The sequence below is a fragment of the Molossus molossus genome, unplaced genomic scaffold (assembly GCF_014108415.1).
Source record: "Molossus molossus isolate mMolMol1 unplaced genomic scaffold, mMolMol1.p scaffold_m16_p_6, whole genome shotgun sequence".
Classification (NCBI taxonomy): domain Eukaryota; kingdom Metazoa; phylum Chordata; class Mammalia; order Chiroptera; family Molossidae; genus Molossus; species Molossus molossus.
Window position 1 is genome coordinate 60,232,533 of NW_023425399.1, and position 13,623 is coordinate 60,246,155.

At 40.1% G+C, this 13,623-nt stretch overlaps 1 non-coding gene and 1 pseudogene across 1 annotated transcript; both read left to right on the forward strand.

Moving 5' to 3' along the window:
* The first annotated feature begins 543 nt into the window (after positions 1–543).
* Positions 544–650, forward strand: LOC118619380. The gene has a single exon (XR_004957164.1). It is a non-coding gene; the product is annotated as a U6 spliceosomal RNA (small nuclear RNA).
* Positions 651–3,322: 2,672 nt separating this feature from the next.
* Positions 3,323–11,424, forward strand: LOC118619220 (annotated as a pseudogene).
* Positions 11,425–13,623: the final 2,199 nt, after the last annotated feature.

A 13,623-nucleotide genomic window follows, 5' to 3' on the forward strand; every position in this document is an offset into this window, starting at 1 on the left:
CTGTAGTTCAGTTGTAATTTTGATGTGGTGGTGTGAGGAGGTGATACTGCGTTTACCTATGCTGCCATTTTGACTGGAAGTCTGTATGTATATTTCTTAATTTATCATTGTACTTACGCTTGACCTTACTACTTTTGTCTTTTGACCTTTATACTAACTTTATAATTAGTTGATCCACTATATTTAGTAGATGTTTACCTTTATTAGTGAGTTTTTTAAAATTAAATTCTTACCTAGGATATTTTTCCATTTATCTTCAGTGGACTGGGAAGGAGTGGGAGAGAGAGAGAGAGAGACATTGATGTGAGAGAAACACATCAATTGGCTGCCTCCTGCATGACCCTGACCAGGGCTGGGAACAAAACCACATTCAAGGTCCGTGCTCTTGACCAGAATCAAACCCATGACTCTGGTCAGCAGACCGATGCTCCAACTGCTGAGCCAAACCAGCCAGGACAATTAGTGAGATGTATTATTATTTTTGTATGTTTTCTTATTTTTAGTTTAGGCCATTTCTTTTCTACTTAAAAAATAAGTCCCTTTGTGCTTACTTCAGCAGCACATATACTAAAATTAAAATGATACAGAGAAGATTAGCATGGCCCCGGCACAAGAATGACATGCAAATTCGTGAAGAGTTCCATATTTTTTCTAGTACACTGCTGGTGGGAATGCAAACTGGTACAGCCACTGTAGAAAACACTACAGTGTTACCTCAAAAAGTTAAAAATTGAACTACCATTAGACCCAGTGATCCCACTTCTAGGAATATACCCTAAGAAGCCTGAAACACCAATCAGAAAGAATATATGTACCCCTATGTTCATAGCAGCACTATTTCACATAGCTAAGATCGGGAAACAACCCAAGTGGCCATCAGTAGATGAGTGGATTAAAAAGCTGTGGTACATATACACAATGGAATACTAAGCAGCTGAAAGAAAGAAAGACCTCTTATCCTTTGAGATGGCATGGAAGGACCTGGAGAGTATTATGCTAAGCAAAACAAACCAAGCAGAGAAAGACAAATATCACATCATCTCACTTATTTGTGGAACATAATGAACTAAACAAACAGATTAACAAAATTAACCCAGAGACATAGAGGTGGGGTACAGACTGACAAGCCTCAGAGGAGAGGGTTACGGGGGGGGGGAGGGAGGAGGGAGGAGGGAGACCACAGAACTTACATGCATGTATGTATGACCAATGAACACAGACAACAAAGCTGGGGATGGGGCAGGGGGAAGGGTAGGAGGGTGTCAATGAAGGAAAAATGAGAAACATCTGTAACAAAAACAAATTAATAAATGAAAATAAAATAATAAGTCCCTTTAAAATTTCTTGCCCTGGCTGGTTTGGTTCAGTGGTTAGAGTGTCGGCACACAGACCAAAGGTTCATAGGTTCGATTCCTGGTCAAAGGCATGTACTTGGGTTCCAGGTTCAATCCCTGGTCCTAGTCAGGGTTGTGTGGGAGGCAACAAATTGATGTGTTTCTCTCACATCAATGTTTCTTTCTCTCCCTTCCTCCCTTTCACTCTATCTAAAAGTCAATGGAAAAATATTCCCAGGTGAGGATTAATAACAACAAAAAAGGTAAAATTTTTTGCAAGGCTGGGTTAGTGGTGATGAACTCATTTATATTTAGCTTGTGAAGCTCTTTATCTCTCTCTCAAGTCTAAATGTTAACCTTGCTAAGGAGAGTATTCTTGGTTATAAGTTTTTTTTCCCCTTTCCTCACTTTGACTATATTGTGCCATTCCCTCTGACCTGAAGTCTTTGTTGTAAAAAATTAGCTGATAATCTTATGGGGGCTCCCTTGTACATAATTAGCTATTCTTCTCTTGCTCCTTTTAAGACTCTCTATCTTTAACTTTTGGCATTTTAATTATAATGCCTGTTGGTGCGGGTCTCTTTGGGTTCACCTTGTTTGGGAATCTCTGTGATTTGTGGATGTAGATGTCTATTTCCTTCACCAGTTTAGGGTAGCTTTTGGATATTATTTCTTCAGATAGGTTCTCAATCTCTTGCTCTCCCTCTCTTTTCCTTCTGGTACTTCTATGATGTGACTGTTGGTATGCTTGATGTTGTCCCAGAGGTCCCTTAAACTATCCTTATTTTTTAAAATTCTTTTTACTGTTCTGATTTCCACTACCTGTCTTTCAGGTCTTTGATTTATTCTTCGGCATAATATAATCTGTTGAATCTCTCTAATGTATTTTTTTAATTGATTTTTTTAGAGAGAGAGGAAGGGAGAGAAAGATAGAAATGTCAATGTGAGAGAGAAACATCAATCGGCTGCCTCCTGCATGCCCCCTACTGGGGATCAAACCCACAACCCAAGCATGTGTCCTGACCAGGAATTGAACTTGGACCTCTCAGTCCATGGGACGATGCTCAATCCACTAAGCCACACCAGCTGGGCTAATGTATTTTTTTTTTCATGTCAGTTATTATATTCTTCAGTTCTGCTTTGTTCTTTTTCATATTTTCTCTTTGTGGAAATTTTCAAGGAGTTCATCTAGTCTTCTCCTGACTTTTTAAAACAATTATTGATTTTAGAGAAAGAGAAACATTGATTTGTTGTTCCACTTATTAATGCATTCATTGGTTTTTTCTTGTATATACCTTGACTAGGGATTGAACCTCCAACCTTGGCATATTGGGACAATGCTCTAACCAAACTTGGCCAGGGCTGAGTTTGTTAAGCAGGGTTATAACTTTAGTTTAGAACTCTTTATCTGGAAGATTGTTTGTGTCTGTTTCATTTAGTTCTTTTTCTGGAGTTTTATCCAGTTTTTTAATTTAGACATGTTTCTTTATCTCCTTATTTTGGTTGACTCTCTGTGTTTGTTTCTATGTATTAGGTTAATCTGTTACATCTCTCAGTCTTGAAAGAATGACCTTATGTAGAAGGTTTCCTGTGGGTCTCAGTGGCATGGTTCCTCCTGGTCACCAGAGCCAGGAGCTCCATGGGTGTCACTTGTGTTGGTGTCACTTGCATGTGTCCTCTTGTTGCAGTTGGGCCACAATTGCTGCAAGCATATTGCTGAGTGTGGTTCACCCTCAGGTGGACTGGTTGTGAGGGCTGGCTTTGAAAACAGTGCATGCACTGTTGTGTGGCTGCCCCCACAGAGAAAGGGTCACTTTAGTAGGGCTTTGTTGCTAGCCAGGGTGACTGTTTGTTGTGTTGGTTGTGGAACCATGTGGGGCTCTCTTGTAATCTTAACAGACTTATGTGATTCATTTGCCTGCATACATCAAAGCCCTATAAAATGAAAACAGAGGTTTTCAGAAAAAAAAAGTTTATTAGTTAAGGAAATGGCACCATGTCTGGTGATACAGGTAAGCTAGTGTTCAAGGACATATACACAGAAAAAATGATTAATCATGATTAAAGAAGTTGGTGTCCTGGGCTCTATTGATTGGTTGGGGCCAGGGTAGGGAGTAGTTGGTCATTTTATCAGGTCTTGATGTCAATGAAAGTGTTGTTCTGTTTAGTTTTATGAGGTGTCATTTTGCTTTTACAAACTCTGGGCTGAAACACAACTTAGGTCAAGATGTTATTTTGAGTGTGACCAAACTTTATTTCTGTGGTCAACAGACCTAAGGCTTTGTTTTTAAAATGGTTTAATGTTGACCAGAATTTGATGTCCTGAGGGCTTAATAATTAGGGAAGGGAGTGGACAGACAGGAACATGAAAGAGTCATATTAAAACATGGAGTCAGTTACAGACTGAGGTGGCCAACTTCTGGGTGTGTTGAGTCTGGATCCTCTTGAGAGGAGTTCCAGTTCAGACCAAGGCTGGCTTCTGTTTGTGCCAGGCTTGGAGATGCTTAGAAGAGGCTATAATGTGAGCTGAGGCAGATTGATGCTTGTGCTGGGCTTGGGACTATTTGGTTGGAGCTATGATGCCAGCCAAGGCTAGCTACCTTTTGTGCCAAGCTTGAGAGTGCTTGGGAAAGCCTTCAATATGGGCTGTGGCATGCTGCTGCTTTTATGGAATTTAAGGCATTTGCGAGAGCCTGAGAGGTTAGTCAGGGCTGGACCTCAGAGAAAAAATGGGGTGGGGTGAGCCATTTTTCTCAAGCAGTCTTTTTCCATCAGAGAAGCTTTATCCCTGCAACTGCTTCTTCCTTTGGAATTTAACCCTGCCAGGTTTGGGAAAGTGCAACTGGAGTCTCATTAACTGTGAGAGACTACCAACCAGCCAGTAGGCAGAGACAAGTCTCTGAAGCCTTTGAGCCTTGGACCTGGCTCTTAGTTGTTGGATTTTGTGAATCTGGGGACTGAGCTGTGAAGACTGAGGCCTGGGTCTCTGTGCTGAGACATTAATCCATACTGCAGAAACCATTCTTCTCAGGCAGAGTTTTCCCATCAAAGCAGCTATAGTCTGGGGAAGCAACTGCCCCACCCAGCCCGGAGAAGTCAGCACCTAGCACAGAACTGTACCATGAGTCTCATTAACTGTCAGAGAATATCAGCCAGCCTGCAGGTGAAGATGAGTCCCTGAGTGCTTTGAGCCTTGGGCCTGGCTCAAGATCATTGATCATTCAGTTTTAAGGCTCTGGTGTCAGAGCTATGAAGGCAGCTGCCTGGGTCCCTGAGCTGAGTCATTAACCCACTCTTTAGAAACCGTTTTCTTTTCAGGTAGAGTTTTGCTCTCAAAGCAGCTTTAGCCTGGGGGAAGCAATTGCCCCACCTGTTAGAAATCTTCTTACCCTACCCACCTGGGGAAGTTTTCTTTCATCTGAAGGCTACAATCTGAGGCTCATTAAATAACTAAGTCAACCTGTAGGCAAAGGCTCTGGGATACTTGAATTCTTTGCCTGGCCTGTTATTCTATACAGGAAAGTAAAACCAGACATTGGTGTTCAGCTTGTTCCCTTCTATACTCATCCAAACCCAGTAGAGGGAGCCATAATCTGCAGAACATTGACACCCACAGGAAGATTTTGGCAGGTTCCAAACCCTGCTGAGATAGCCACATGGTGAAAAAAGAAACAAATCCCAAATGAAAGAACAAGAGAATTCTCCAGAAGAAGGGCTAAATGAAATGAAGACAAGCAAGTTATTAGATGTAGAGATCAGCGTAATGATTCTGAGGAAGCTCAAAAGCATAAGTAAATATATAGAAACCATGAAAATCAACCAACTGGAAATGAAAAGCAACCAAGCAGAAATGAAGAAAGACACAACAGAAATAAAGAACACATTGGAAAGAATAACCAGCAGTTCAGAGGAAGCAGAGGATCAGATCAGTGAATTAGAAGACATGGTAAAAAAAATCACTCGGTCAGAGAACCAAAAAGAAAAAATAAAAATAAAAAAGCAGAAAGACAGTTTAAGAAAGCTGTAGGACAATATGAAACATAACAACATCTGTATCATAGACGTGCCAGAAGAAGAAAGTGAGCAAGGGTTAGAGAATATATTTGAAGAAATAGTGGCAGAAAACATTCCTAACTTGGTGAAGAAAAAAGGCACACAAGTTCAGGCTGCACAGAGAGCCACAAGCAAGAAGAACTCAAAGAAGCCCACACCAAGACATAGAATTAAAATGTTAAAAATTAAAGACAGAGAAAATATTATAGGTAATGAGAGAAAAGCAACAGGTTACCTACAAAGGAGCCCCCATTAGGCTGTCAGATGATTTCTCAACAGAAACATTACATACCAGAAGGGACTGGCATGAACTATTCAAGGTAATGAAAAACAAAGATCTGAATCCAAGACTACTCTATCCAGCAAGGCTATCATTCAAAATAGAAGGTGAAATAAAGAGCTTCACAAACAAAAAAAGCTAAGAGAACATATTAGCATCAAACCAGCATTGCAAAAAATGTTAAAAGGACTGCTCTATTAAGCAGAAAAAATAGAGAAAGAAACATAAGCATAATAAAAAAATGACAATAAATAAGTATATATCAATAATAACCTTAAGTGTACATGGATTAAATGCTTCAATCAAAAGTCATAGAATAGCTAAAGGGATATGAAAGCATGACCCACATATATGTTGTCTATAAGAGACCCACATCACAACAAAAGACTTACACAGGTTGAAAGTGAAGGGATGGAAAAAACTTTTTCCAAGCAAATGGAAAGGGAAAAAAAGCTGGGGTAGCAACACTCATATTTGATAAAATAGACTACAAAGTGAAGGCCATAAAAAGAGACAAAGAAGGCCACTACATAACATTAAAAGGATCAATCTAACAAGAGAATATAACCTTGGTAAAGACATATGCACCCAATATAGGAGCACCAAAATATATTTTAAAACTTCTGGAGAACTTCAAGGGAGAAATTGACAGGAATACAATCATAGTAGGGAACTTAAACACCCTGCTGACATCACTGAATAAATCCTCTAGACAAAAAAAAAAAAAAAAAAAAAATTAAAAAGGAAACAAAGACACTAAATTATGCACTAGATTAGATGGATTTAATAGCTATTTAAAGAGAATTTTACCCCAAAATTGCAGAATACACATCCATTCTTCTCAAGTGCACATGGGACAATCTCAAAGATAGACCACATGTTAGGACACAAATTAAGTCTCTACAAGTTCATGAAGATTGAAATCATATCAAGCATTTTTTCAGATCACAATGGCAGGAAACTAGATATGAATTACAATAAAAACATTCAAAAACATGGAGGCTAAATAGGATGTTATTAAAGAATGCATATGTTACTACGGAGATCAAGGAAGAAATTAAAAAATTCCTGGAAACCAATGAAAATAAACAAACTACAACACAAAATCTATGGAACACAGTGAAAGTAGTCTTGAGAGAACAACATTTATAGCATGACAGGCCTACCTCAAGAAACAAGAAAAATTTCTAATAGACTATCTAACCCTACAACTTAAAGAACTAGAAAGTGAACAAAAAGAAAAACCCAGAGTAAGTAGAAGGAAAGAAATAATAATGGTCAGAGTAAAAATAAATGACATAGAGACTATAAAAAAAAATTCAAAAGGTCCATGAAACCAAGAGCTTGTTCTTTGAAAAGATAAATAAGATTGATGAACCTTTAACCACACTTACAAAGAAACAAAGCGAGAAGACCCAAATAAACAAAATCAGAAACAAAAGAGGAGAAGTTACAACTGAGACCTCAGAAATACAAAGGATAGTTAGAAAATACTATGATCAATTATGTGCCAAGAAACTGGACAACCTACACAAAATAGACAAATTCCTAGAATCACACAGTTTCCCCAAACTGTACCAGAAGAGTCAGAAAATTTAAATAGACCAATAACAACTAAGGAAATTGAAGCTGTAATCAATAAACTCCTAGCAAAGAAAAGCCCTGGTCTGGACAGCTTCACAGGGTAGTTTTACTGAACATTTAAAAAACTAACACCTATTTTCCTCAAACTATTCCAAAAAATTCAAGAGAAAAGAAGACTTCTAAGTTCTTTGTATGAGGCCAGTGTAATTCCAATCCTAAAACCAGATAAAGATACTACAAAGAAAGAAAAGTACAGGCCAATATCCCTGATGAACATAGATGTCAAAATCCTTCACAAAATATTAGCAAATCGGATCCAGCAATATATTAAAAATATCATTCACCATGACCAAGTGGGATTCATCCTAGGGATTCAAGGCTGATACAATATTTGTAAATCAATAAATGTGATACACCACATAAACAAAATGAAAGGTAAAAATTATATGATCAGCCTGGCAGATGTGGCTCAATGGCTGAGCATCGACCCTTGCATTTAGGGGTTGCTGGTTTGATTCCTGGTCAGGGCACATGCCCAGATGTGGGCCAAATCCCTAGTGAGAGATATGCAGGAGGCGGCCAACTGATGTTTTATCTCATCACTGCTTCTCTCTCACTCCCTCTCCCTTCTTCTCTCTCTAAAGTCAATTTTTAAAAATCATATGATCATATCAATAGATGCTGAAAAAGTATTCAACAAAATCCAGCACCCATTTCTGATAAAAATGCTCAGCAAAGTGGAAGTAGAGAGTTTATATCTCAACATAATAAAGACCATATATAAAAAACCTACAGCCAACATAAAACTCAATGGGCAAAAGCTAAAAGCATTTCCCTTAAGAACAGGAACAAAACAGGGATGCCTACTGTCACCACTCCTATTCAACATAGTACTGGAAGTCTTAGCCACAGTGATTAGATAAGAAAAAATAAAAAGCATCCAAATTGGAAAAGAGGAAGTGCACCTATCATTATTTGCAGATGACATGATATTGTATATAGAAAACCCTAAAGACTCCATCAAAAATCTACTAGATTAGATTAATGAATTTGGCAAAGTAGCAGGATATAAAAGTAACATCCATAAATCAAGGGCATTATTTTTTCTTTTTATTTTTTTATTGATTTTAGAGAGAGAGAAAGAGAGAGGGAGAGAGAGATAAAAATATCGATGAGAGAGAACATCAAGTGGCTGCCTCCTGCATACCCCCACTGGGGATTTGGTTCACAACCTGGGCATGTGCCCTGACTGGAAATCAAACCAGCAACCTCTTGGTGCATAGGTTGACACTCATCCACTGAGCACACCAGCTGGATCAAGGACATTCTTATACACAGATAATGAATGTGCAGAAAAGGAAAAAAAAAAATCTCATTTACCATTGCATGAACAACAACAATAATAAGATGCCTAGGAATAAATTTAACCAAGATAGTAAAAACCTGTTGTCAGAAAACTACATGACACTGAAAAAAGAAATAGAATAAGCTATAAAAAAGTGGAAACATAAACCATGTTCATGGATTAAAAGAATCAACATCATTAAAATGTCCATACTACCCAAATCAATCTGCAGATTCAATGCAATTCCTATTAAAGTACCAATGGCATATTTCACAGATCTGGAACAAACACTCCACAAGTATATATGGAACCATGAAAAAACCCAAATAGCTACTGTAATCTTGAAAAAGAAGAACAAAATGGGAGGGATCATAATACCAGACATCAAGGTATACTACAAAGCCATCATAATCAAAACAGCCTGGTACTGGCACAAGAACAGGCATATAGATCAATGAAACAGAACAGAGAACCCAGAAATCGACCAAAGACATTATGCATAATTAATATTCAACAAAGGAGACAAGAGCATACAATGAAGAAAAGACAGTCTCTTCAATAAATGGTCTTGGGAGGCCTGACTGGTATGGCTCAGTGGTTGAGCATTGACTCATGCACCAAGAGGTCACTGATTCAATTTCTGGTGAGGGCACATGCCCAGGTTGTGGGCCAAATCCCCAGTGGTGGCATGCAGAAGGTGACCAATTAATGTTCTCTCTCATCAATGTTTCTATCTCTCTCTCCCTCTCCCTTCCTCTCTCTCTAAAAAATCAATAAAGAAAAAAAGTTAAAAAATAAATGGTCTTTGGAAAATTGGACAGGTACATGTAAAAAAACTAAACCACCAAGTTACATCATATACAAGAATAAACTCAAAACGGATAAAAGACTTAAATGTCACTCCTGAAACCTTAAAAATCCTAGAAGAAAATGTAGGCAGAAAAATCTCAGACATCACACGTAGTGGAATTTTCACTGATACATCACCTAGGGCAAGACAAACATAGAAAAACTAATAAATGGGACTACATCAAACTAAAAAAGCTTCTGCACAGCAAAGAAAACCAACATCAAAACAAAAAGGAAACCACTCTCTGGGAGAATGTATTTGCCAATGATACATTGGATAAGGGGTTAATATCCAAAATATATGGAGTACTCACACAATTCAACAATAGAAAAAGAAACAATTTTATTTTTAAAAAGGGCAGAGGACCTAAATAGATACTTCTCCAAATAGGACATACAAATGGCTAAGAGACATATGAAAAAATGCTCAACATCACTAATCATCAGAGAGATGCAAATTAAAACGACTATGAAATATCACCTCACACCTGTCAGATGGCTGCCATCAACAAATCTTCAAACAAGTGCTGGTGAGGATGTGGAGAAAAGGGGATTCTAGTACCCTGCTGGTGGGAATGCAGACTGGTGCAGCCACTATGGGAAACAATATGATGTTTCTTTAAAACATTAAAAATGGAATTGCCATTTGACCCAGTGATTTTACTTCTAGGAATATATCCTAAGAAGGTTGAAACTCCAATCAGAAAGAATATATGCATCCCTATGTTTATAGCAGCACTATTTACAATATCTAAGATTTGGAAACAGCCCAAGTGTCCATCAATAGATGAGTGGATAAAAAAGCTGTGGTATATATACACAATGGAATACTATGCAGCTATAAGAAAGAAAGATCTCTTACTCTTTGAAATAACATGGAGGACCTGGAGAGTATTATGTTGAGCAAAATAAGTCCATCAGAGAAAGAAAGTACCACATGATCTCACTTATTAATGGAATATCATAAGCAAAATGAGCTGTCAATCAAAACAGATTCAGAGACATGGAAAAAGGAAGCAGACTGACAAACCTCAAAGGGGAGTTGGGTGAAGGGGTTGAAAAGAGATTAACCAAAGAGTTTATATGCATATATGCCAACCAATGGACATAGAAAATAGTTTGGGGAAAGCAGGAGGGGTGTGGGAGCTGGGAGGAGAAGGTCAGTGGGGGAGAAAGGGGGGGCATCTATAATACTTTCAACGATAAAGATTTTTTAAAAAGTTATAGGCCTAGGGCATGCCTACTAACCATGACCTGCCCAGTTTGAAATCTATGATCCAATCACCTCATGCAATTACTTTCCATAAAACACCCTTTTGTCCATATATACCTATTACAAATATGACTCAGAACAAAAATCGGTTTCTGTCTGGCCTCAGCCACCAGGTCAGCCTAGATTGGTGCTTACAAATACAGCCAGGAACTGTGGAGGAAGAAACAGTCAGATGCAATGCAAATTTCTTCTCGGGGTGCACTGGTAGCAGTACTATCAGCTCTCTGAGCTCCACAGAGTCCCCCTCTCTACCTACCTAAGAAAGCACACAGGCTGGGATACAAAGCCAAGCAAGATTATGTGATATATCAGATCTGTGTGGGCTGTGGTCACCACAAACATCCAGTTTTTAAGGGCACAGACTATGTCAAGCCTGTCCATTATGGTGTTAACCAGCTAAAGTTTGCTTGAAGTCTTCAGTCTGGTTCTGAGGAATAAGCTAGATGCCACGGTGGGCTCTGAGAATCCTGAATTCTTACTAGGTTGGTGAATATTCCACATACAAATTCTTTGAAGTTATTCTCATTGATGCATTCTGTAAAAGAATCCTGACACCCAACTGATCACCAAACCCGTCGACAAGCATAGGAAAATGTGAGGGCTAACATCTGCAGGCTGCAAGAGCCGGTTCCACCACACTATTGGTGGTTCACTTTGTGCAGCTTGCAGAAGGCATAATACCATCCAGCTCCACCATTACCACTAATATAAGTAATGTTTGTAAAATTCTTACCTAGTAAACAATTTAGGACAGTAATTGTTACAAAAAAGACTCAGGCCGAACACTGGAGGAAGCCTAGAGTTTCCTTTATTCATGCATGTGGACCCAGAGGAGGCAGTCTTCAAATTCTGGGCCCCGAGTTGTAGGGTGTGCCTAGCTTTATAGTGGCTGGGCGGGGCATTCTTTTGGCGCAAAAGCAGTAAGCAACTTACAGAAGCAGGAAGTGAAAGGGGTCATATCATTTCTAAGATGGTGGCTCAATTAAAATGGTGGTTTATTTCCTCTATTATTCCCTCCTTTTTATGCTATTAGCTGCTCTTGCTGCCAATTGCATCATGTAATTTCTGTAATCTGGATCTTCAGACTTTTGTAGGAGTTGATAGCTGTACTGATACTGTTGGAGGGCCAGTATTTTGGTCATGGCCTGCCTGGTTACAGTGGACTATGGTCCATATTATGAGGTACTCCAACAAACCTGTCTACCCAGGGGCCCATATGCCTGACACTTCTGACTCTGGTATCCAATAGTCTCTCCCAATTTCCCCGTCATGTATAATTTATTGTCCCAGACACATGTGGGAGGCCCAGCCTGGATGCTACCTGGGAGATAGCTTTGTAGGCATTCTGCGGGCATAGCAGTGGCATATGTGAAGGGCGATGCAGGAAATTTATAGCTGGCTACTCCTCCTGCAAGTCATATATTTTCTTCAGGCTTACTACATTTACATACAGGAGCTTGAATTGCGGCAGGTTCTGTTAAGCAAAGCATACTAAGTATCCAAAAGCACAGACAAGCCCAAGATATATTCCCTCAAGAGCCAGTCACTCCCAGGTGTTCCATTCTGTTGGGACTACAGTCATCACTCCAATTCCTAAGATTATAGCAAAACTTCCCACTGCAGTCAGGTACCATCCTGGGCAATTGTCCATTCCTCTGAGCCTCCATCAATGCCTGGTTTCCTTTTCAACTTCAGGGTCAGCAACCATGGCAGCTGGTCCTCTGGGTCCCTGTCCATCCTCCTGGAATCTGCTGGGTCCGTTGCTCTCTTGGCTCAGCTGTGATGGATCCAGGGGGTGATTTCTGCAACCCTAAGTGTGGTAGGGGTTGTTAGTATGACGAGGTGAGGCCCGGTCCATGTGGATTGGAAAGGTTTCTTTTTTTAGTCTTTAATTCATACATAGTCCCCTGGTTTATGTGAGTGGGCTGGCCCCCCTCGTGGTAAGGGTCCTTGGTCTAATCTGGCCTAATGTATCCGGCTAAGTGTTTCCCTTAGCTTCTGGAGGTACTTAGTCTGCCCTGCTTCCTCTATAATCTGAAGCTCTCATCTAGGTAGGGGTCGTATGGCTAGCGGCCTCCCATAAACTAACTCAAATGGTGTATACCCTGAGGCTTTAGGGGCGTTTCATACCCTGAATAATGCTAAGGATAGCAGGTCTGGCCAGGGCAGGTCGGTCTCCTGATGGAACGTTGCAAGTGTTTCTTTTATAGTCCAGTTCATTCGTTCTACCTTTCCTGACCTCTGAGGGCGATAGGCAGTATGTAGCTTCCAAGTAATTGTTAATTGTGCTGCTAGTTCCTGGAGCACTTTTGCAACAAACACCAGCCCACTGTCGCTGCCAATGTTCATAGGCAACCCAAAGCAGGGGATAATTTTCCTGAGGAGGGTCTTGACTACCTCTCTGCTTTTCTCTGTCCTGGTGGGGAATGCTTCTACCCATCCAGAGAAAGTACAGACTGATATGAGTAAGTGTCTGTATCCCCAGCTTAACCTGATCTGAGTAAAATCAATCTGTAGGTCCTCAAAAGGCTGTTGCCCCCCTGTGTTGTATCCTGGGAAGTCTTTTTGGGTGACCTGCTGCATTGTTCCTGGCACGGGCCAGGCATTGAGCCGCTGCTGCTGCACATAGTCCAGACATGTTAGGGAAGTAGTAACACCTCCCAAGTAAGGCCTCTAGAGATGTCCCTAGGTGTGTGAGGGCAAGGCATTGCCTGACGAGATTGCTGGCCTGGCCTTGGGGTATGTAGACCTGTTCACCTGGCAGTTTCCATATGCCGGTGGGTGTTGGGAGGCAGTTTTCTTGTATGGCCCATTTCTGATCCTCTAGGGTGTAGTCTGGCTGATTGAGGTTCAGTTCTAATAGGGTACCTTCTATGTCTAGGATATATGTTGGGGCCTCCCTTTC